The following is a 25,232-nucleotide window of genomic DNA, read 5'->3' as shown; positions in this document are numbered from 1 at the left end:
TAAATCGTTTATTTTTTATTTTTTATTTTTTTTATAAACTGACTTACATTGTAACGCATTTAAGGTTATTCTTAAAAATAAAAATAAACAAGGCATTTCTGTTCTAGGTCTTAACCTTGGCTTGTAATACTCATTTTGAGGAAACTGTTCTGAGTGTCATTTCTCTACACCTCTGGAGAGAAACGGAGGCACAAGATTCATTTTGCACAAGATACAAAAGAGTTTTTGGAGAGAATTGACTTTTTATCACTGCCACCCAGGGTTGGTAGAGATTTGATGGTTTAGTCTAGCAGAAGGTGGCACTATCCCTGTGCCAGTTCCGATCCACAGGTCAATACACATAAGATGTAAATCCCAAACCACAACTGTTTACTTGGGATATTTTGCCTTTATTTATATAAAGACAGGATCAGATCCTGTCGCTTCTGTAAGGCTGTTGAGTTCAATATATCCCAAATGTGAGAGGGACAGCAAGTAAAGATGTGTGCGCAATAGAAATCTTTATTGCAGGAATGTAGTCTGAATATTTAATATTTAATAGCCATGTGAATGCATTTTAGCTTTCTGTGATTTTGTGTTACAGACCAGGTTTTCAGCTTTCTTTATGGTTGCAGTACATTGAGGGTAAAGACACTTGTATTTTGCTTTGATATAGCACAGCGAAACATTTTTGAAACAATGCATGCAGTCAGTCTTTTATTTATGATTTTGTTTGTGCTCAACAGATTGCCCATTTTAAATGTGAGGGCATGAACACTGTTGCCTTCTCAGTCACCTTGCCGTTAAGTTGAAACATAGCAAATGGTTAATGTATGCATATATGTGGGGACTGTTTTAACCCACATTTCACACCACCACAATCGATTAATTGGTTTCGGGGAACAAAGCAAAACTAACAGCTCTTGCCCAGCTGCAGCAGGCAAGAGCTAGAACATATGCCAGTATCAAAGAGCTGGTAGGGCAGGAGACCCCTACCCAAAACGATGGAAAAAAGGGAGTCCAATCATCTTGGCAAGGCATGGGGTTACTTAAATGCTCTATTGTATGAAATATGAATGGGTCGGCATTGTGAATGACAGTGTGAGGGGCTTGTCTGCGCCGCCTATTAGCCACATGATTAACCAGATTACATGGGGAAATGGCTAAGGTAAATAAGGAGAGCCTTCTGCTGCTTCCTCCCCAAGGCCGAGAGCAGGGTGTCCACAGCCTTCCGTGTAAGGAGGAACTGAAAGGAAGGGGGTGGAGAGGACCGGGAGCTAAGCTGCAAATGCTGTGATCAACAATACCAAGGATTTCAAGGGTAACAGTGTGAACACATCTTTCTGGTCAACTTACACATCGGTATTGTTCCCTGTTGCCATGCAATGTGGAAGTAAATTGTTTGGCCTTGTGTCCTCTCAGTTTTCTCTCTGCCTTCCCAGATTAAGGGAGACCCATTGAATCATGACCACAAAGAGTGCAGTAGGTGCAGTGTGTGTCCTGCCACCTTCTCTTCCCTCTGGAACCTTCTTGCAAACAGATCAGCTCTCCACTCCTTCCCCACCATGCAGCTCTTACGGCACTGGGGTAACACTGTGAAAAGATCCATCTTGGCAGCTCAATAGAGCAAGGAGGGCTTACTTCAATCGGAGCTGTTTTGTGATGTAGGAGTCCTATGGTGCATACATATCAGCTGTGATTCAAAATAAACATACATTTACATTATGGAAGATCAGGCTAGAGCAACTGCACTTTCAGCTGCCTCAGAGTTTTCAGTCTTCAAAACGTCTGTTTGCGATGCTTAGAAAATCAGTGGTGAACTGAGCTGCAGTGCTGACACTGTCCATGTATGTCTCTGGTTCTGTGTGATGATTTCAAAAGAAGCTATATCAGAAATGATCAGGTGTATGTTCATAGCATGGAATGTATAATGCAAAATACATATGTATGATACGTTATAGATTTAAACTGTTTCAAAAAAGGAAAAAAATTGTCTCAAAGAAGCTGTATAATATTCTAGCTTTTCAGAAGAAAAGGCCACTAGTATTTGTAGGTCTTGTAGCATTCTTTAGAGCTCCAACCTCAGTCTCTTTTATCCCGTGGAGGGTTAAATTGGAGGTGCTGTATGACTGACTCATTGCAATGGAGCTGTCAGTGCCTAAACTGGGATGCAGCATCCTTGCAGGGAGGAGCCCTTATGCCAGGAGTTCTTTGACGCAAGCAATGTGCTCAGCTACGGGGCACTTGAAGCAGTTGGGCTCCCAAAGGAAACCACAGGTCCCTTAGTGTTTTTAGGGAGATTCTGGTACCTAAACTTGGAGATGCTCAAAAAGTAGTTAAGTGGGTTAAACTGAGACCTGGTTCTCACTGGAATAGAGGAGAATTTAAAGACAATAACTGGAATCATGGTATTGAAATGAGTGGAAAGGGGCAGCCTGACTTGAGTGAATTTCTTTCTTTTTAGTTTCAGGTGACCTAGTAACAAAACTCAGCACAAGTTTATGAATAGTTTGCCTTGGCCCAAATTTTCATTCTTTCCTAAATAAAATATTCAGCCAAAGCTTTTTGCCCAAGACTAACTTGGACATTGAGATTACTAGTTAATGGCAAAACAGGTTAAGAAACAGACTGGTTAATAATAATAATGTTAAACTCTTCAGTACTCTATGGATGAATAATCATAAATATTCAAATAGTGCTCTACTTAAGAAAATGTTCACAAATCTTAAGTTTTCCTGCATGTTTCACAGAGAAAGTGGTGTAATTTTCACTTTTGCTTTGATACACATTTGGTGTCAACCCTGGTCATGCAGTCCAGGTGTAACAAACAAAATTGGTGTTCAGTCTCATTGCCACAGAAAGTAGTAGAAGTGGGAAAAAAAAACAACACAACAAAAACAAACAGCACCACCAAAGTGAAAAGGCACTCGGCAGAACTTTTTAGAAGAATTAAGTGGACGTTTCATTGTGTTTAGCAGTTCTTCTTTCAGGTCTTTACACACCTAGATGTTTGGTAAAACCCCCAAAATACAATTGTGCAAAGCTCATTTCCTAATTACCATGTGGAGTGCTTATTGCAGTTTTCCTAAAGTTTCTGGTGAAACTCAGCTCTGCTCCTTGTTCTTTCTTTTCCGGGAGTCAGTGTCCTGACCAGTTTGGGTATCTATATTATTTTTTGTAATCTAAACTACTCAGAATTTTCATTTCTTGCCCTAATCTGCTGTTCATTGTCATTTTGCTTAGTTTTATGGTAACCATTTCACCCACAGATGGATGGATGCTTGCCTATCCTGAGGCAGTCTCTTGAGTTTGCCTGTGTATATGTTTTGAATAGCAGGTGTGACCGCCTATTAAGCTTGTGTTTTTTAGTACCATATTTGATTACATTTTTGACTTGCAAACATGTTGAATTTACTGAATTTTATTGAATGTTTCTGTTGAAGTGGAATGAATTAACCCTGTTTTATAGTCATTCTTTATTTGAGTGCAGGGTTTGATTTTTTTTTTTTTTCCCTGCATAACCATCTTCATTTGCAACATAAGGATGTCTAGAGCTTTGTGTATGGGCACTTTAATTTTTTAATTTTTTTATTTTTTCCTAACTAAATCAGAATATCTTGGTGGAATAGAATGTTTTGTATAATCTGTATATTGTCTACAAATGGTGCACTCTTACTGCATCCTCAAGTTTCTGTTAGCTTGTGTATAGTGAAATTTTCCATGCCCTTCTGGTTTAAAGTACTATTTCTGTGATTATCAGAACAGATGTAATGGTATTGATAAAAGCTCAGTTTGTATCCTTTGTTACCTTTAAACCTGATTCTCTACAGCATTGTTTTAGGTGGCTGTTGTGCTTGCATGCTCAGAAGAAATGTCCGTTGAGCCATCCATACATATGTAGTCTGCCAATTAAAAGGAGAGAAGCTTCCTTGGTAGGTTTCTTTCCACTGTTCTGCTTGTTGTTAAACAGATGTAGTGAAGGAGTATATTGATTCCACTGCAAGAAGGAAGGGTTAATTAATCTGATAGTGAAGTGATGGGTTTTTGCTGAGAGGATTTTTTTCCAACGGGGAAGGGACAAATTGACTTATTGGTTAATTGAAGGAGAGAATTGACTGGGAGAGGCAGTGAGATTTGATGAATGTTAACTGCAGGAAAGAAGGGCCTTTCAAATATATGGACAAATATTTATTTCTTTCCTCATTTGTCTGTCTTCATGTGAAATGGAGATGTGTGGTTTTATGTTGACTCCTTTTGGCATGGTCTATTTCCTTGGACTTGTGCAAGATGGGCAGCCCTGGCTTTGTGTGAAACATTTTCTCTTCAGAAGTATGACTGGAAACATTCCCACATTTAAGTCTGCAGAAGGTTTTGCTGCTTTTTTTTATTATTTTTTTTTTTCTAAAGCTGCTTTTTGCACTTCAGTTTGCTGAGCCTGCCAGTAAATGTTCTTTGTCATTAACTGCAATTGCCTAATCCAGGCCTGGATTGTAATGCAAGTTAGGTATCTAACTCCAACTAAAATCAATATGAATTAATACTTTTTCCTTTAAAAAATCTTCCAAACTTTACTAGGTAACTCTCTGTATTGCTAGGACCAGAATTGCCTCCACAGATGTTGTCACTGCCCCATAAACCTTTGAAGGAAGGACCTTGTTTTGTTCTGCATCCTACAGTACCTGGTGCCACAGCCTTCTTGTTTCCGGCTAGGGCCTCTAAGTGCTACGTTAATGAAAAAATAAAATAAAAAAATAAAACAATAATTGTAATGCCAAAACCAGTAACACCAGTAGTAGTAAATAGTTACATATTGGTGCCACACAAATATTAATTACTTCAATGTTTAATTTAATTTCTAATTAATTTAGAATTAATTTCCTAATTTATGTCTGAATGCAGTTGTCATAAGCTTCCTTTAAGAGACCTGTGAGAGACCAGAAGTGTTTTAATTTCCATTTTACGAAAATGGAATAAAAAGGCTCAAAATACTGTCATTTGAGGACTCTAACTCCTAGAGCGACCTCAAGGAAGTTTGTCCTCTCCTTGGGAAAACTGTGTTTGTAATGGGGTTAGGGAAGGAGCCTATTCGGGGAATTTTCCATGTTGTGGGACAGCAAACAGCAAAATCCCCAGGGGTCAGAGCAGTTATTGGAGCTCAGTGTCGTAATGTTACAATAATTTCCCTCTTGCAATGACATTACCCTAGGGATTGGGGGAAAACTGAATGTTGCAGACCATTCTGACTTGTGAAGAAGCTGTGTTTGTCCCTTCCTCCTCTACTATCCTTCCAATCTGCCCAGGCATGCCCTGGCCTTATTTTTATCACCATTAGATGAGATTCAGTTGCTTTTAAAGCAGGGGTGTCATAGGAATGAGCTCTGTGAAGACGTAATATTCAGATTTATAAACTCCCAGAGGGATAAGGAAGGACCTTTAATTAGTGAATAATAGGCCTAGCCCATAAAGTGCCCATTAAAAAAAATTAAAAAAAAAAAGGCAGCAAAGCAGCCACATATCAGGAAGGAAATGGATAAGAAAAAAGTTTTAAAAAAATTGGTATGTAAGAAAGAATTCTTGGGTGTGGGTGGGAGGTTGCCTTATTTTAAAATGCACTATGTTCAAAACATAGGAGCAGCTTTGCTCCAGGTTGCTTATCCCAGGCAACCAGTTACACCTCCATGCAATTGAGGCAATACCAGATGGAAGTGAGTGGGGGAAAGGTATTAAGGGAAATTTGTGCAGCTGGAAAAGATCTTTATATTTGAATTCTTAATGGGAAACTTATGAACACACCAGAGCAGAGCAAATATTTCACACTTTATATGACAATACTACCAATAGCAGTGAGCTGCTGCAATTCACGATTTGGCTAGCGCAGTTTGGCTGATGGAGCAGGAGAGGTGTCACTGTCATATGATGATAGTCCTTGCTCTCTCCTGCACTGCCTGGGATTTCACCTTGGACTGAGCCAATCTATCATTCTGCTAAGGGAAAAATAAGAAGTGGGTTTCTCCATAAAACAAGCGAGTGTGATTGAAGGATGTTTTGCTCCCCTTTCCTCCCTAATAATTTACAAGTTTTCCCTTGTAGGAAGTGGAACCTGAGAAAGTTTCTTCCAAAATGAAATGCTCACTCACAGATTGACTGTTAAATGTGCGCTGTGTGTTTGTCAGGGATGCTCTAAGTGGTACTAAAGCTGACAGAATACAAGCAGGAGCTGACAGCTTCACTCCAGTTACAGCTGATTAAAGGCTGCAGGGGCCTGGGGGCCCCATCTCTAAAAGAGGACCACTGCAAATTCACCAGAGCTCTTGCAGCCTGTGTGTTTTACATTGTCTGGCACAGAGTGTTCTAGGTATCACACTCAATAATCAACTTCTGCCTCCGATTTTGGAGTGTTTGATAACAGAAACAAACAAGAAGTTAAACATGCAAATGAGAATTGCATTACGTTATGTATGTACATTGCATTGTGTACGACAAGCAGTAGTGTAAGATGTAAGCACTGCAAATGTTGAGCCTCAGTGTAAAGTTTAGAGCCATTTGTGGCTCAAAGCTTATGGTTGGGTCCTCTACCAGCCTCCTCCCCGTTTCCATAAAATTTATTTATACCATAATAATCCTTTCATGCTGTGCTATGAAGGCAGCTGAGTGTAAGTGCTGGGAGCCTGTCACCGTCACCCTGCTCGCCACTCCTGCTCTGCTCCCATTGTGGCTGGGCTGTGTGACTGCCTGGAAGGAGCTGAGACCTCATCATGTCTGCACCCAAGCCATGGTGGGGTGCTTGTCTGGGAGCGCTGACTTCATTAGATGGCTGAGCACATAGGTTGAACCTTTGTGGATGGAGCATGCTGGCTGCTCAGTTTGGGGGCTCTTACCTATATTTATGTAGCCAAGGCACTCAAGCCTAGCTAGTGATCCAGCCTGCCTCAGTTCTGAAAACCTAACCAGAATCATTTAAAAAAAAAATATCTCACTATCAAAAAGTGCTTAGTGCTGTCTGGAAAGAAGAGAGAAATCACATCTGCTGTTCTGATTGTTTTTGTTTGTAACTTCCAAAAGCTAACAAGCATGATTTTCTCATGTATGGTGCGAGCACCTTTTACCTACACCTATGCTGAACCAACTCCACTTTGAGAACATTTCTTTCTCTCAGTTCTGTCCCAGGTCAGTTTTACATAATGGGTATTTTTTTGTTCCTTCACTAATGCCTAGAGAACGTCACATCACAATATGCCCTCCCAAACATTGGATAATGAAATATGACAGTGTAACAGGTGGGTTATTTTGTTGTTGTTGTTGTTTGGTTTGTTCTGTTTTACTGAAACCATTAGAGATTTTTCTTTGCATTATTTCTATGAGGAGCTGTCTGTTAAGCAAAACAGAAAAGCAAAGACAGCCATAAGAAGCAAAACAACCATATTTCCCCCTTCTGCCCTAAATTTCAGTCTTACTTTATTAGCACCAGAGGCCGGATTCTCAAAACTGCTGATTAAAAAATAAATAAATCCATGCAATCTTTAGAATACTTTTGCAGAGTGCTTTTTTAAAACACGTGAAAATAAATCAAAGCTTGTGGCTTAAAAATCAGAACTGCAAGCACAATATATAGTAGGTCAAGTAATAGATTTTTTTTTTTGTTACATTAATCTATTAATATATTTTTAGAAATGCTAAATATTTAAAGCTCCAGACTGAGAGCTATTATTAAGGTGATTTATTTGCGTAGTTGATCTTAGGTAATGCTTTTGATCTCCATTTTCATTCACATAACTGGAAATTAGTTTTTCAAATGTGTATAGCTGTAGAGAGGAAGACATACAAGATGTGTCTCAACAAAAGAAACTCAAAAAGCAAATCATTCCTTATCCCTCAGTGATGGGAAATTGTTTGTCATTAGTTTAGGCAAATTGTTTAACAGCATAGTAGTAGTATATCACCAGAGCGTTTTCATACTCTGAGCCCTCTTGTTGTTTTTTAAAAGGAAGCCAGTAAGACCTAGAGGCTTTTAAAGTGCAGCACTCAAGGTTTGCTGATTTCCTCTAAGTGAGCAACAAGAACTCTGTATATTTCAGTAGATATGTATGTATGCATCTGCATATATTTCTATATATACACACATATATAGCCATTTATTTAAGTGTATATGTAATTGTATATATATAAGTTCATGTGTATATAAATCATAGGCCATGAAAAGAAACATATATACAGTCTTTGTTCATCCTCTTCTCCAGACTTCCTTGGGTCTATCTTTATATTTATTTGTTTTAAATCTTTTTGGGGGGCTTAATTAAAGCTCTGCTGGAGCTATTAAATTCTGCCTCAGATGGTATTTCAAACTTATTTTAAGATAATACAGAATGTACTAACAATAATAGGAGAATATAATTGCCATTACTGAATGAGTTTTTTTTTTTTTAAAAAAACATAGAATAGCACATATAAATTAGAATCCATGTGTAAAAAATGTACGTACCTCAGAAAAGATGCACTGAACTTTTGACTTGGATTTGGACTAGAGGAAAAAAAAAGAGGAGGAAGTGAGTTTATGTGAGAGACTGGAACAGAGAGAGCTCAGGAAAAGCAAACATGCTTTGCAAAAGTAATTCGGTTTGCATAATTTATTTCAAATATGCATCCTCTCTGGTGTGTGAGTGCTCCCTCCATTGCTCCTCCCTCCTCCCCACCCCCCCCATCACTTTTCTTGTAAAAATAGGAATTCCAGTGCTGCTTGCGTTCCAATATGCCAGTTCAAACAGGGTGCCTGGCAGTAGCTCAGCACCTGTGTACTTGACTACTTACTGCTGATGAGCCTTGCTTGCCGGTAATCTAGATTTATGGTAAGTCTACCCTTTTCCTTCATCTACAAGGTCCGGGGATGTTCGGGTAGCCAATCTGCCCTTAAATATGTCTCTGAGGAAATGGTGCTAATTAGTATTGGAATTTACAGCCTTCCATTTTATTGACTTGTCCTACTTTCTCCGATAATTAACTAATGAGTAAAGTAATGAGCTATGTTAGTCAGTCATGATGTTCAATTAAACAGCAAATCAATTATTGAAAATAGTTTTGGACAGCTCTTGTACTGTCATAAGGTAGGAGTGTGGATGTGTGTGCATGCATGTCTCCAGTGCATGCCCTAGATGTGGCAGCATCCGTCTCCAGAGGGTACCTCACTGCAGGGAAGAAGGGGGCTGCGTGGCCACAGCCAAAGGCTCTTTCCCACTTTGGCTGCCCTCTGCTCAGCTCTGCTAAACAACACCATGGTGCTGGGGCTTCCCAAAGGGAGCTTCTTTGGATGGGGTGGAGGTCCCAAAAGCTTGAGAAATATGAGATGGCTATAAAACAGTGAGCGCTTTTTGTAATGCTGAGGACAGCAGAGAGATGGTATGAGGTACATGTGCCCATTCACTGCTCTGACCCCTCTGCCTCTTTTCTTGGTACATGCAACACTTTCCATTGGAAAGCCATGATGCCCTGTCCCAGAGCTGGCAACAGAGCAGCAGGGACCAATGCACAGATACGAGTCTTCAAATCCTGCCTCTCTCTTGGTTACAGCTGTACCTAGGAGGGACAGAGGGGATGGCAGGGAATTCAGGATGTTTCCCCAGAGGGCTTTCCATACCACCCTGAGCAGCAGTTGCCCACTGGAAGGGGTTCTCGGGATCATTGTGTCACAAATCTCCTGCACCATGCCCAGCAAACTTGGGAGCACCACTGCACATTGACTCCTGTGTTGTGTTTTGCCAGGGCGAAGCAGTGACTCAGGGCTTGACTTCAGTCCTTACAACACAGGTGGCTTCTTTTTCCATGGGCCAGCCACAGATCTTTTTGAGAAATAGGCAGTTATCATCTCCCTGATGTTGTATGTAGAGTTGAGGCTATGAAATATGAGGGGCATACAGAGGGCTGTAATTTGCATCATCATTTAGTAACTTGCCAACTCTTCAGTGTTACCTATCCTTTCATTTGACCTTTATACCCTTCTTGTTTTCATCAGGTCCTTTGCTTCCCAATTTCTGCTGCACCAGCTGATTGGTGCTGCTGGCACTGCTCCCAGTAGTTCTAGGTGCTCTCATGTTCACCTTCGAGGTGACACCCAGCTTGTTGCACTTGCTGTTACTTTTAGTTCTTCTTTTGTTGTTTTGTACTTTAGCATTATTTCCACATACAGCAGGCAAACATGCCCTAAAAACTCAGCAGTCCAGGAAAAACTTTTACATTCCTACACTTTACCAATAACAATTAGTTTTGACTCAGCAGCAGAATTTCTTTGCAGATGGCAGTGATACTGCGTTGAGCAATGTGATGATTTAAAAAAGGCAATAAAAAAGTAAAAGTTCATACTGGAAAAATTAGTTTGGCCTTAAAATTTTAACCTAATATTGTCAGATATGTTGAACCAGAAATAACACTCCTAAAGCCTTGCCGTGCTCTCTTCCAATTTTGTTTGCATAGCAAAGTGGCACAAATAGTGCCATGCCATTGTTGTTGGCACTGTAGTCATACAGACTTGCCCTATAATTATTCGTTATTAATAATAGTAATAGCACAACCTTTCTTTTTTTTTTTTTTCTTTCCCCAAAGGTAGTGAGCATGCAGAAAGCTACCCCACCTATCCCAAACTGAGAAGGAAAAGCAGGCCAGTGAGCAAGGTGCTTGAATATGGAGACAGCAGACTGAGTGTATTGGCTGTAGCCATCCAATTGAATTGAGATTCATGAGAGAAACAACAAGGCAAAACAAATCAAACACAGTTCAAAAAAGGCAACATAAAGTTTTCATTTCCAAACAGTTTTAATTCACTGTTTGTGCTCTTTACTGAGAATATGCAAGGAACACAAACATTCCCATATGAATTAAATTACACTTTACATATGAATTACATTAGAAATATGAGCTACACTAAAGAGATAATTAGTGCTGTCCTGGGTTATGTGAGCACAAACAAAATTAAATAAGAACAATTTCAAAGTCAAGTTTTGCTTTGCCTTTTCAACTAAGTTGGTTTAATCAGTGATAATGACTGAAATAAATCCACTCCATATAAAACAATGCACAACATATCAGACTGTGTGAAATGCCATTACTAAGTCCTGTGCCTTGGTAAATCATGCAGTCAAGCAGGAGTACGATGTCACAGACACTATGCTACGGAAAATGCACCACTGCTGGGTGCCAAATGCTGAAGGTGATGGTCCCTGAGGCTTGCGAGGAAGCAGTGTCTACAACAGGCCAGTGTTGCCACTCCGCAGATAGTGATGGGGGGGCCACAAGGGTGTGTGCTAGGGATTTTTTTAATTCTTACATAGGAATGAGAAAGGGCAGCCCCAGGAAAACGCCAGTGCTAGCACAGTGCAATGGGAGGGAGGGGAGCGGGAGAAGCAAAGGTGGGGGGAGAGGAGCAAGTGAGAAAGATAACAATACCCAGCAGAAGTGGACTACCTGCATGGAAGTGCCTCAGCCCCTAAATAGAGCTATGGTTTATGACTACCTTGCCTAATGAGCTAAACTCTGGTGACCATAAAACTGAAATATAATTATGACATTAAAGATGCCTATATTTGAACTTAATTATTAATTAATTTAATGAGAGAATAGGAGGTTGTAAAATTGCTAATTAAATGGCTCTGTAAAACTGCAGACGGCAGAGAATTTACCAAATGATGAATCCCACAACAGTATTTGGGCTATATCAATATTCTATTAATATACAGCAGTATGCCAGAGGTACTGGCTAGTACGCTACTCACAGTTAAGCCGATGTGACAGGCATACAGAGTGAAAGAAAATGAAGTACATAAAATTCCAGATGACAGCAACCTTGAAGACGATCTCTGCCCCCACCTCTGTGGCAGCTTCTGAAATCAGTTAAACAAACTCAGAAATGCAGGATAAAAATCAATCTTACCATTTCAAACGTGAGTGAATTGGCTCGAAGCAAACGACACACCTAAGGTCTTAGGCACTGGGGTGCTGTGCCGCTCGCTCTCTGCTTGCGTGCGGGAATGGTCAGAGCTAATCTGGACTTAAGTGCCACGGAGTGGGAGAGACTCAGCCTGAGAGTGTGTGGCGTGTGTGCGCCCGCATGTGAAAGAGGAGCTGAGTGAGAACAAAAAATAACTGTCCCTGTGTGATTAGCGAAATGAAGCTCAAGTGAACCTGCGGGAGCTGCATTCAGACCTGCGGGGGACAATTTTAGAGATTCCCACACTGCTCTGTGAGCATGCAATGAATTTTCATTGCAGTGTTCAAATGGCAACGCCATTTGGATGACATTCATTTTAAAATACAGGGAAGTAGTGTAGGAAAATGTTTTCTTTTAGCATAGAGCCTGATTCAAGCAATGTCAAAAGAAAACGTGGGGAGATCTTACTCTGCATGTGTCTAAATGTCTGTTGTGACTGATTACTGGGGGGAAAAAAAATAGGTATCCTTTAGGTATCCTTTATAGTTTTGTAGGAAACAATGAAATACTGCTGAACAATGCAACACAAAAACACCAGGTCAAATATATGAGGTATGTTTTAGTATTTGCATGAATCCTTAAACTGTTCTTTTTTTATTTTTTTATGTTTTATTTTACCTGCTATATGGCCTGGCTATCTTACACATTTTGTTTTTTCAATGTACTGTTGACAGCACCAAGAGGTGATTTGACAAGAAAGATCAAAGTAGAAATATCAAGAAAATAGGGTGGGAGCGGGAGTGGGTTCTCCCCACTCTAAGGAGAACATCACAGGTATCACATTAACATCTCCCATTTCTGGAAAATGGATGGAGGCTAGAGATAGGGGTTTTGTTCCCAGGTCCTTTGTGAGGTCTGAAGAAAAAAAAAATCAACTTTCTGCACCTGAGTTTCTGCTTTTTTTGAGCTAGGAATAACAGCAGCTTGTTGCCACCTATTATCCAGGTTTTATATCAGTAAACAGAAACATGTAAGCAATTTCTGAGAAGGTAATGTCTAGAAGTCACTTCTCACTGACTAGTTTGGGACAAGACTTTAGGAAGTGTCACTTCTTGTTTTTTAATATCTATCTTGGGAGATATGAACAAGGTAATTTTAAGGAGCTATGTGCTTCACATGATAGTCTGGTTTAACTGATCTTAGATACTAATACAATTCACAGTCTCTCGATACTCAGAAACCTCACTGGTGGGCTTTGTGTGAGAATCTATAGCTAAAAGAGCTTCTGCTTTAAAAAATCTTGATCCCAATTTAGAAAACTACTCTGGCTGGTTTCCATCTTATAATATGTGCAATTAATAAATATGAAAGCTTCTATGCATTTATTATCATTGTTTCATGCCCTGCAGTTTTATAGACCCAATTTCTCAAAAAGTGACTTACCAGAAATAAAACCAGACAGATTTCTTCTATTGTGAGACCAGCTATCAAGGCTGCCCCCCTGACTGAAGGCTTTTGTGAGGTCTGAACTGTGTTTCATTCATACAGGTTTCGATCCCAGCAACACAGACAGTGAGTTAGCAGTTGGAATTGGTGGGTTTCTAGTAAAAAGAAAATGCCAAATGAGTCATCATCACTATGTTGCAGGTTACATATTTAGACTATTGAAGCAATTGCCTCATTATGTTCCCCAGAGCAAACATGGGCTGAACTTTATTACTTGTTTATATACTTGTTGTATATGGCTTGTGCTCCTTGCCAGAGAAATTATACCTGCAGCACAGCAGCTGGCCAGAAGGGAAAGAGGGGTACAAAACTAGGGGATGTTCTTATCTCCAAACTTCTGAGAAAGAAACATCTGAGAAAGGGAAAATATTGGTGAGAGTTGTTGTCATACCAAAAGCCTATTGGTGCTTTTCTGTGATGCTTATTGCCATCCAGTTATGAGGAAGTCCTGGGCGGGGCCCTTGTTGTAAGGAGTATGAGGGGACCAGATGACAGCTCTGAACCTGAAGTTCATGGTTGTCTTCACAAGACTGGTCACTGCAGACCCTGACAGAACATGTTGTTGGCTCCTTCTGCTCTGAGGGCTGCAGGGTGGTCACCGTCATCTGGCTGTGGTTGGAGAATGTGGCAGGCATCTCTCTGGGTACCAGCAGCCATGGTAGCAGTGCTGCTCACAGCCATGTACCAGGGATAACCCTGAAGTGGTCTACAAACTGTTACTATCAACTTGGCCAGCATTTATGTACGTCGTGGTTTGCAAATCTCGGGTGTTGTGAATTCCTTGAATGTTATGGGTAAAATCCAGCTGTGAGCCAGAGCTAAAGCATGGAGAAGGGGTATCTGTCAGGCTTGATTACCAGGAAAGAGATCCAAAGTAAGAACAAGCATGATCAACTACTACTGGTATTGCAGTCATGTGCCAGGTTCTTTCTGTGATACATGTGAAAAGCCCGTACAAACCCCAGACTTTCACTGATTTGATTTAATTCCTGAGGACTTGAAATGTTTATTTTAAATAGGATTTAAATCATCAAGAAGGTTAACTTGGTTTAAGTTGGCTGTTACTTTTGTTTGCATTTGTCCTTTTTTTCCCCCTTTAGAAAGCTTGACTTTTGTTGGTTGGTAAGCAGTAAAATATGTGGCTTACTTCACAGTAAGTTGCCCACTTCGTGTGTTTGTCACTTATCAGAAAGATGCATTATATCTTTACCCATTTTCTTGTCAGCTTTTTAGTTTAATATAATTTAAGATTATTATTTTTTTTAACCTTTATATAATACTAGAATGTGGTGAGTGCAGTACCTCCTTTTTATTAGGTGAATAAAACTTTTATTTTGGTTGTGTTATAATTTATTTCTGTAGAACTTGCAACATCTTTACTACTGTAGGGAAAAATAATTTTAAAATAGTTCTCACTAAGCAAATCTATCTTAAACTTGATGAGCATGCAGAGTGAAAAACTAAATTCACTTGAACAGATTTTTTTCATTTAAAACAAGGATATTAAATAAAAGAAATAGTGTAATGACATACTTAAGCTAACTGTTCCTGTTCATAATATCCATCAAAGCCTTCAAACTGGTAGAGCTCAAGCTTTTAAATCTACTATGTACATCAGAGTTGAAAGACAAAACAAGCCCTTTTTTTTTTTTTAAGTTTCTGATTGGTTTCTCAGTGTTGACCGAAGTATATATTGAACAGAACTGAGTTCATTGAAACAGAAAAAAAAATCCTGAAAACAAAATTACTGCACATTGTACAAAAGTACATTGGTGTTAAAACCAACTTTAGTTTATAGTCCTTTACCAGTGATTCCCCAAGACTGGTGTTTTGACTTGTTTTTAAAACCTAGAGTAAAACTAGCAGTGCTTATAATCACGTGGCATTGCAATGCTAAATGATAGAGAAAAGACAAGGCCCAACTGATAAAAACATAAGGTTTGTTTTTTTTTCTTTAGTTTGAAGTCTGCAGATCTGCAGTCTGGAAGTTTAAATCAGTGAAAATGGAGGATTACTGAATTTATCAAACGAAAGCAGAATTTACATTAGTTTGTGCTATTGCAGTCTTTCTTTAAATCAAAAGAAAAATGAAGAGATGGCACAGAATAAAGCAAATAGGAAATAAAGCAAATAGGAAATGGCTGGATTCAATGCTTCCCTCTCAGGAAAACATACCATTTATTACATTTGGTTTAAAATCTGAAAGCTAAAAGGTGTTCTGCCAGATATATGAATTATCAGTATGATAAAAGTTTGAATTGGTATTATATCAACAACTCTGTTGTTCCACAAGATGAAAACAGTGAAGCTACATCCACAAGATAACTGAAATGGGATGTGAAGAAATATATGAATATATTTGAACACGCAGGGATCAAGTAAACCTGTGTAGCATTAAGATGGTATTTTTGACAGATGGTTTATGATTACATGATATTGGAGGAGGTAAAGTGATCTGATTATTTTTTGTTAGGTTTTGAGATCACAAGTTCTTCTGGAAGGAAGGTAAAGGAAACAACCATGGGGTCTAAAATCTAAAGAAAGCTCATTCTTAAATTTTATTTTGCCACTAGATCACACCTCTGTTTTAATCTCTCTAGCCAGCTTCCTTGTTTATTTATGAACAGTCTGTGAACTTTTCCATACCTTAATTAGATAATTATCATAAACTCTCCTCCAAATGCAAGTGTATAGAGGACAGCAAACAGATTTCAGCTGCTTAAGCAAGCTGCCATGACCTCTGTGGATATTTTGCTGCAGGGAATTACACAGCCTTTCAGATGATGTCACAAGGAAGGTTGAAACGTGGCAAAACTTTATGCTTGGCATGTGCTTGAGAAATCTAGCTAGATACTTTTCTTTTGTTCCAAATCACAAACCACGCAAGCATCATAAACAAGAATGAGTCAGTCTTTCTGTTCCCAAACTCCAAATGTGTTAATCTTTTCCTTACTCTGTCGGTTTTGATTTACTTCTGGAGGAAAAGGAAGGTAAGAAAGCAGCCTGGATGAGGTTAGCTGTGTTCTCCTGTGAACCTCAAGAACAAAGGTACCTCTGTTTTCTAGCACTTTAGGTCTTGCCCACAAGGAAAGCAAAAGCAGATCAGCCTTTGCTCTAGCGTTCAGAAATGGTTGTTCCCACAAAGCCTGGGTGCCAGGCAAACTGCTGCTATATTAGCATGCTTTGACAACAGTTTGTCCAGCTGAGGGAAGGCATCAGAAATAAAATCACTCTACAGGCAACCTGGGACAAGCATGTAGCCAACTTTTTTTCTTTTTTTTTTTCCATGGTTGATAATCGTGTTCTGCTTGAACGCAAAATTTGTTACAACCCCAGTTGGTCAGAAGAGTGTTTAAAAACTGTTCTAAATACAGTTCCCTGTCCTAGATTTCAGCAGGATTATTCATATAGTTAAAGCTATGTGCTTGTTTAAGTACTAGACTGTGTTTATAGGTAAATTTTAGCTTTTAAACCCACCTTAATCTTTTGGATTTTTTTTTCCTTTTATTTTGTTTAATTAAGTAATTCTTATTTGTTGTATAAAAATCTTCACTTATATGTTAAAGGCTTACAGAGAAAACCACAGCCATGCTTGACAAATACATTAAAAACCCTAATAAAAAGAAACATCAAAATAAAAATAATACAGAAAGAGGTAAATCTAAGCTATGAAAAAGAAAAAGTAAGCTATGAAAAGCAAAGGTGTCTTACCTACATGCACATAGTTCAGGACAATGTTTTCTTTTTCTGAAAGAAAAATCTTAATATAGAGTATATGACATAATTCAAGTAAATATTGCCTGGAAGAAGAAATGTTATGTATTTTCAGCAGATTCACTTGAGAAAGTAAGGGTAAAAAGAAGATTAGCAAAGTGTGTCAGAAGTGCAAGTGTGAAAGCAGAAGGAAAAAAGAAAAGTTTTGTGAAGAATTAAAGGAAGGGATTGTACTGTCATTTTCTTCCTTATATGTAGCGATGGCTTGAAGGAGGAAAGGAAGATAGAAGCATGGATGTCCCTTGTGAAAGGCTTCTAATGTCATGAATTGATTCATTTATAGCTTCACATTTGTTGTTACAAGAGAAGCCATAAGTACAGGGAAATAAACCAGTCTGCATTCTGGAATAAGGGGAGAAACCCCCAAAATTCTGAGTTCCTACCATTAGCAACAGAAGAGATGCCTCATATAGTAAATCGACTGGAAGGATTAAATAACACTTTGGTCTTTGCATTATGAAAAGTAAAATGCCATCAGCTATGAGTTTGCTTCGTGTTTACAAATGACTTAGTTTGAATGAAGAATAGAATAAAGAGCTATCACGCATTCCGTTGAGCTAATGGAAAGCCCAACTGATGACGGTCCTCCATTGTAGGCAGGTCAGCAGTATGGCATTTATAAATGGCCATGGATACACTATTGATGTCTCTAAAGATAGCCCCATATATAGACATGCAGTTGGCCATCCCCAAGTTTTTCTGGTGATGTGAACTCCCTTCAAATATATATTTCCTTTTGCTGCATTCTGTCACGGTGATATAGTCTATCAGTTCATCATCAAATGATATTAGGACACATGACAATAGCCACCCAACTGGATAACCTCACTGTCAGCCTACTTTGATCTAGTTTAATAATTTCTGGTGATTCAGATGTATAAAGCAATTTCCAGGTAATGGCTGAGAAAATTGCTGATTGCATAGGTTACGTATGCATTTGGGAATACCAACTGCAGTGAACAACTGGCCAGCATGAGTCCATGTTGCAAAAAAGATTTAAATCATGCACCAGAAAATAAATTTTCTAAGACTATACTGCCTCTAATTACAAGTTTAAACATTTATTTTTCTCCAAGCTGTCTTGCTAAGGGGTCAAATTTGAAAATGTAACTCACAATTAAAGCATTAAAGGTAATAAGAGATCAGTCTAGCATCTTTCTTGTAATCAATGAGAAGGAAAGCTACCTGTGTACACATAATGAAGAGACAGAAATATAGTAATTATAGCCATGCTAACCTAAATTCTTCTGTGTTAGGACCTATGTACCTGTAATGTCCATAGATGTACGTGCACATTTACGACCATATGAATGAGAGCAAAATTTGTACTATTAAGACAAAGGAGGTAACAAGTGAGTAGTATTAGTTTTATATTTGGGTCTATATTATTTAAGCTATCTTCAGGAGTAGTTTGAGAGCAGAGGGACAGATTTGTATTTATACTAATAACATAATAACGTAAAATAAACTTAAGTAAGGATGTAAATTACATTTAACCTGCCCAACATGATACAAAAGGGACAGCAGTATAAATGAGAAGTTGTCTCAGAAGCTCTCCCCCTGCAAATTGATTAATATATCAATGCTAGCTGCAATCTAGTTATCCTCTAAACAAAAATGACCCAGTGTTGTAACAGAATGGGAGTTTCTTCTAAACTGCTTGACTTGAATACAGGGAAAAATAGTACATCTGTATTTCTTCTTCTCTTTATTTTTTATTTTATTTTTTATTTTATTTTTATTTTTCCAGTTGGTCAAATGGGAGGCATTGGTTTTCTCAACATACCTTCCTTCTGTTCTGTCTCTTTACACCAGCACAGCAACAAGATAAAAGTATCTATTCCATTTCAAAAATGTAGCAAAGGAGAAGGGAAAAATTTTAAAGTCATTTTTCCTTCCCTCTCTCTCTGTGATCCTCAAGTTCTTCTGTATTGCCCCTTTTTTCTGCCCTGCTTATAGGGAGGTTTATTTCTGCTACAGCAATACATTTTGGAGGTGGGTGGATCACAGCTGTGTGTTAAATCAAGAACAAAACCAATCTCTCTCCCTCTCCCTTTCTCCCCCTTTCTTGTTGTCTGTTCTTTTTACTTAAACATAGCTGGTAGGTTAATGATTCATTCTTCTAAAAGGCTGCTGTGCCTACCAGATTATACTGTAAAATCTGTCATTCTGTTTATGTTTAAAATACATGATTAAAGCAGTGGTCATGCTGAGGGAAATGGTTCTCACACAGAACAAGAAAGGATCAATCCATGTCTGCTGAATCCAGGCTGTTTTAGTAAAGGCTGCTGTTTTGGTGTGCTGCCAGACCCCAAAGAAATATGTGTGAGCTTTGAAACTTGGTAGCTGTTCTCACATTGAGCACAGCAAGGACCTAAAATAAGGCTTATCACATGTTAATGCACCTTTGAAAGTTACAGCAACCTAGCTGTCTGTAAATTGCAAGGAAAGCATGAGAAATAAATTATTCAGTCCTAATGGGAAGTGAAAAGGTGAAAAAATTTATTACCAGGTGGCCTGTATGGCACCTTTTAAAGTATTTGGGATCACTTTGGAATCATATATAGCCAAATTATCAGTGACACTAATGCCTCTTTATAGTGTCATGCATTATCATAAAGGAAAATCAGAGGCAATGTTAGTATATTCTTTTTGTTAACACAGTGTGACTTATTCACCAGATCAAATAGGTTGATCCATAAAAACTAGTTGGGTATGTAATGCCACTCAGATATTAGATATTAGATTTGAGACTTGCATACACTTGAAAATTTACAAAAATAGCTCATTTGAAATAATTGCTCTGGAACAGCTATTTGGGCATAAAGCTGTAGGGATATTTCTCAACCATTTTAGATTAGTTATCTCAGTAAATTTCTAAGTATAGTCACCCTCATGATGTGTCCTGCCAAATGAAGGTAGTTCTATTCAATTAGATCTCATTAAGACAAGCAGAGAAGGGTAAAAGAAGATTCTCATTAAGTATAAATTTTCATATTTATTAAACAGAAGTGAGAATATACAAATTCAATTTAACATTTAATTTTTACTCATTGAGTGAAGCGGACCTTCTAAAAAAGCGAGGAGTCTACTCACTTGAGACTTAAGAGTGTCTGAAAATGTTGCTAGGTGTTTGAGGGACCCACGATGTTGGGGACACTGCAGTTCTAGATGGGGGTTTGAATTATGCCTTTGAATCACAATTACAAATAGCTATTATTTGCAAGAAAGGTGGCAGTGGAAGCCTTTTTTTTTTTTTTTTTTCCTTCTCAAAATTCCTAGCTCAATTTTTGAAGCCGATAAGAAGTATGTTTTAAATAAAAGGCAATCTTTTAAGAGGCAGGGAGTGATAGAACTGAAAAGGCTGTATATCAGATGTCAAATTCTCCATAAAAGCCAGAGTTGCTCCTGAAAACCTAACATCTTGTCTAACTGCAGGGTTTCAAGCAGTAGTGCATTTAAGCACCAAGCAAGTAGAGTTTAAGAAACTCAGACTTTCACCACTTAGACCTGTGATTAGAAAATGCCACTGTTATGTTTATAATACATACGCTTTTATTTTAGTCATTGGGGATAACCAGTGCAGTCCTCAGCATTCAAGCTGCTCTCTGTGTTTGCATTGCTGCCCATGACCTTTTGCTATTTCAGTATACTCTGTCTTAGAGGAAAAACTTCATAATTCCTTCTAAAATCCCATGACTAAAGAAATTGCTATATGCATATGGATTAAAAGCTAGACTGTTTATTATACATATTTAGATCCTAATTGGGCATAGATTACTACCCAGGTCAGACTAAACACTTTTAATTTACCAAACCACGGCTGACTATAAAGAGAAGGTGAAATAAATGTTTAATATATCCTATATCATCTTTCCCAAAATGGTTTCTATTTATCATTCAAGTACCTAATCAATGCAACTACATATAAAATCCACATATTTTATAGTGCAGTAATAAGTACATGCAAATTATGTTGTCATATAAGCATAAAGACTCAAAAAAGATGTATAATACCTATCAGACTAGTTAGCCATTATCTTAATTTTGAAAGGATTATCCTTATACAGGCAAGGCCACAATATAATAGGAGTTCTGAAATATGAGCAATTAATTGAGAATGCACTCACATTCTCATTTCACCTTTTCTACTTTTGTTGTTGTTGTTGTTGTTTGTTTGTTTTGTTAATGTTTATGTTTCCCTTTGTAAGCAGCAATATGGTACAGCATCACATCAAATGCACTATGAAAGCTCTGAAGAGCCATCCTAAGTATATCAATCCTCCATAAAAATAAATAAGCTATATGAGAGAGAGCATTTCTATAAGGCTAGAATGTTAGTACTGGCAGCTGGAGCATGAGGTGCTGAGATTGTGCGTGCCAACTCTGAGATTCATGCAAGAGAAAACTCTTTGTAGTATTTTTTCTGAGACAGGTTTTGTTGATGGATTTTATGTTATTTAAATTTTTTAATACTCTTAGTAAAGACTTTTCTGTAGTAAGGTTACTGTCTTTATCCCTCTTTCTGTGGGTGTTAAAAATGCCTTCTGAAGCTCGGGTAGAAGATGGTGAAGTCTGAAAGGGATCAGGTCACACAAGAAAGATATTTCACAGTTGGGACTTTGCAAATAAAAAATAGAAAAAGCAACAAATATAAGAAGCAAACACCCATCTCTTCCTAACATTACATTTTTTTCTGGTGTATTTTCTGAAAGCCGCCCAAGTATAACTATTTATTTTAACTAAAGTAATCAAGATTAATGTCAGCAGTTATGACACACGCTGTTTGCTAAAGAACACATAGAACAATTGCTCAAGGCAAGCTTCATTAAGAAATCAGATAAAATTAGTAAAACTGATTATATTTCAAAACTCAGCAGCGGCAGCAGCTCAAATTGCCATTCAGGAGTCTCCAATTAACACAATTGGTCTTGCTCACAATCAGCTTTGTAATCTCATTAGTTTATTATATTTTAATCATTGGGATAACTGCACAACAAAACTTATTTTATTTTTGCACTTACTGTAGCTGGCATAAGTGATCATGCAACATACTTTTTTGTTCTTCCCCCCCCCCCCCCCTCCCCTTTTTTCCTTCCCAGAGAACAATGCAGACTCCTTGGAGCATTAGGAGTTATCCTGGTTACAGGTTATTACCACACACTCCATCAGTGCTAGGGAATGCTGACAGCAGGCATCTAATTTGACATTAATTGGCATGGGACTAATTGCATAACTGACATTGCTAGTGATACTTAGAGAGTATGTAAGGTAGGGATGGTGCAAAGTATCAGAAAGGAGAGAGGGGAGAAAGAGAGAGCAAGCAAATGCCTGCAGACAGCTCTGTGGACACATGCATATAACTCGTTTGCCTCCTTGGTGTGCTGCCTTGTTTCATAAATGTGTTCCAGAGATATTGGCCCTTGTAAAAACACTAAGTCTTTTTGTCCTTTAGGTACTGGCAGTCTGCAAATACCTACAATACCAGTGTTTCATTGATATTGAGTATTGCCTGCTGCAATGAGATTATGTTCTATTGATGGGAACTGGGGTGTAACATAGCCATCTACAGAAAGCAATAGGTTGCCCTATTTTCAAGCTGAAAATGCTATGTATTTTATGAACTGCCTCTATCTTGCACACCAGGGATGTCTCTGTGGCTAAAGCCATAATAGGATTTTCCTAAATGATACAGAAATACAAATATTCTGACTGAGCACTTTTCTGGGCTCGTCTTATTTACCAGCAAGCTTTGATACAGTATTTTGCTTTCATCTTTTAAAGGACATTTTCAATTCCACTTTTCCCTTATGAGTGCTTCCTGTAAAGGTGTCAATAACCACTAATTGTGTTCTGCTTGGCCAGTCTGCAAATCAAAACAGCAGAGGCAGCAAGCCAATATGCATTCAAATACCGTTACTTGGCTGCCTCATTCTCAACTGGAAAGATATGAGAAGGCAAATATTCATACAATTGTGTGATGGGAAATTCAGAGTTGTTCCTGTGATCTCCAAAGATACCTATGCAGCTTCTCTTAATTTTCAGACTTTTATTTTAAGTGGGTTACTGCTAGGGATGCCTCAATGCTGTTTCTTTTATTTTCAGTCCAGGAAATTACATGTCTTAGACCAAAGCAAATGTAAAAGGAAATAGTCCTGCAATAAGAGCAGAGGGTATGTAATGATTAAATTAGGTGCCTGCTTGTACTGGCAGAGCAGTAGTAGAACATGGCAATTTTAATGTATTGGTGGCCTAAACTAATGATGGGATTTAGTTGCATTGAACATTGTACTGCAAAGTCATTGCTTTGATTAATTCTGCTCCTGTTTCTTGACTAATATGTCAGTAGTGCTGATTTTCTTAAATTGATTGTTCATGACAAAGTATTAGCTGACTAATATCTGTTTGTAATATTTTGCCTGGTGTTTGGTTGAGAGCAGTTTGTTGTCATCATTTGCTATTGCAGTTCCAACTGCTTTGATTTCAGACGTTTGAGTGGGCTATTTGCCTTTCCTGTTTTGAGGAATAAGCTTTCTGGGGTGGCTGTCCATGAGTGGAGATTTCAGAAACACTTTGTACAGATGTTTTCCCAATTTCACTTAAAATTTCAGCTTGGGCAAAAGTTTCCACCAGAGAAATTCATATACATAGGAAGGATCTCCAAGAGAGCTTGCTCAAGCAAGTAAGTGCCTACATGCAGGACAACACATTTACAAGTCTACTTGGTTCTTTGGGCAGCATCCCTAGAGGTATGGTCCCTGATACTTCTAACCACCACAGCCCAGCTTCAACCACACTTAGCTTGGATACCAGGTGGCCACAGGTCTTATATTCCTGGTAACTATAGGGATGACTCTTTCTGATGATGACGGAGGATCCCTGAATCATATTTTTTTTTTCTCTTGTGCTGACAGATCCAAAAGCAGCAATTTGTCCCTCTTCCATAAAACAGGTAATCAGGTGTATAGCTAGGTGGAGGAAGATTAGCATTGAAAGAGAGCATAGGAGGATCTTTCTTTCAATCTGCTAACTAGCATACCTGACTGCACTGATAATAAGCAGACATTTATAAAAGAAAAAAAAATCACCTTTTTGCGGAAGGCAGTAGTTGAATAGACAATGGATTGCATTATCGTTTTTACTTGAATAACCTCCACTGTTTGTTGCTTTTAGTTTAGTAAGCAATTTGTGACCATCTACCCTATTCTGCTTGTTTTCTAAGAAGGACAAAACACACAGAGAGGATGAGCAAGTGATACGATGCTTTTTCTCAAACTGAAAATTGTAAGGAGAGGGACATAAAATACCAGCTCAAGCTCTTTCTGAAAATCACAGACAGAATACAGTGGTACAGCAGCTAAAGGTGAGGCAAATCTGGCAGAATTTTGTTGTTGTGAGATATCAGTGAGATATTCATTGACATTTCGTTTGTTGTCATCCCACGTTTAAGAGTTGTTGTTGGCTTCTTTCTTCACACTGTGTTTTGCCGAGATCTTTGGATGGAAGCAGTTTCAGAAGGGCACTGATCTCTAGACTGTTGTGGCACATGGATGTAACTATTTCCCCCCCACCCCATATCCTGTGTGTTCTGCATTATTACTTGATTGCACAAACTGGTTGATGAGTTTTCTGCTTTCCTGTAAAGTTTTGCTAGGAGGGGAGCTGAGGCTGGCTCATTCCTCATTCTCAGTATTGAGTGATGCTGTTCTACGTAGATACTGCAGAGTGTCAGCCAAATCAAACTGATGCTATTTAATGCTATAAGTCATGGTTTCTGACAACTGCTGGCTTATTGGTGTATTTTGTTCACCAAGCATATTTTGCATGAGTTACAAAGGTGATGATATCAGTGGAAGTATGTAGAACTGCAATGGCAGGCAGAAATACACAGGCTGGCAGTAGATGCCAGGGCAGTGGAAAAGGTTTGGGTGAGGAAGAGTTGTTACAGTGTTTAGATGGAGCCGTGTTTTGCTTCAGAATCTGTAATTGAGCATTTCTGACCTGTAAAGGAGAGCTGCTGCTTCTGTCACTTACTCTGACCGTGCTCTTCCTTTGCTCTTGA

General features: G+C 38.5%; 1 long non-coding RNA gene across 1 annotated transcript in view; it reads right to left on the bottom strand.

The window, feature by feature from the left end:
• LOC310895434 overlaps positions 1 to 13,059 on the bottom strand; it is a 35,691-nt gene extending 22,632 nt beyond the window's left edge. Inside the window, exons 1-2 of the long non-coding RNA XR_014580684.1 lie at positions 11,894 to 13,059; positions 8,459 to 8,497 (exon numbers count right to left, since the gene is read on the bottom strand). This is a non-coding gene — a long non-coding RNA (uncharacterized lncRNA). The remainder of the gene's footprint in view (positions 1 to 8,458; positions 8,498 to 11,893) is intronic.
• Positions 13,060 to 25,232: the final 12,173 nt, after the last annotated feature.

The sequence above is a fragment of the Anser anser genome (genome assembly GCF_964211835.1).
Source record: "Anser anser genome assembly, chromosome: 2".
Taxonomy (NCBI): domain Eukaryota; kingdom Metazoa; phylum Chordata; class Aves; order Anseriformes; family Anatidae; genus Anser; species Anser anser.
The sequence above is the reverse complement of the archived record's forward strand: the minus strand, read 5'-3'. Positions and strand labels throughout refer to the sequence as shown.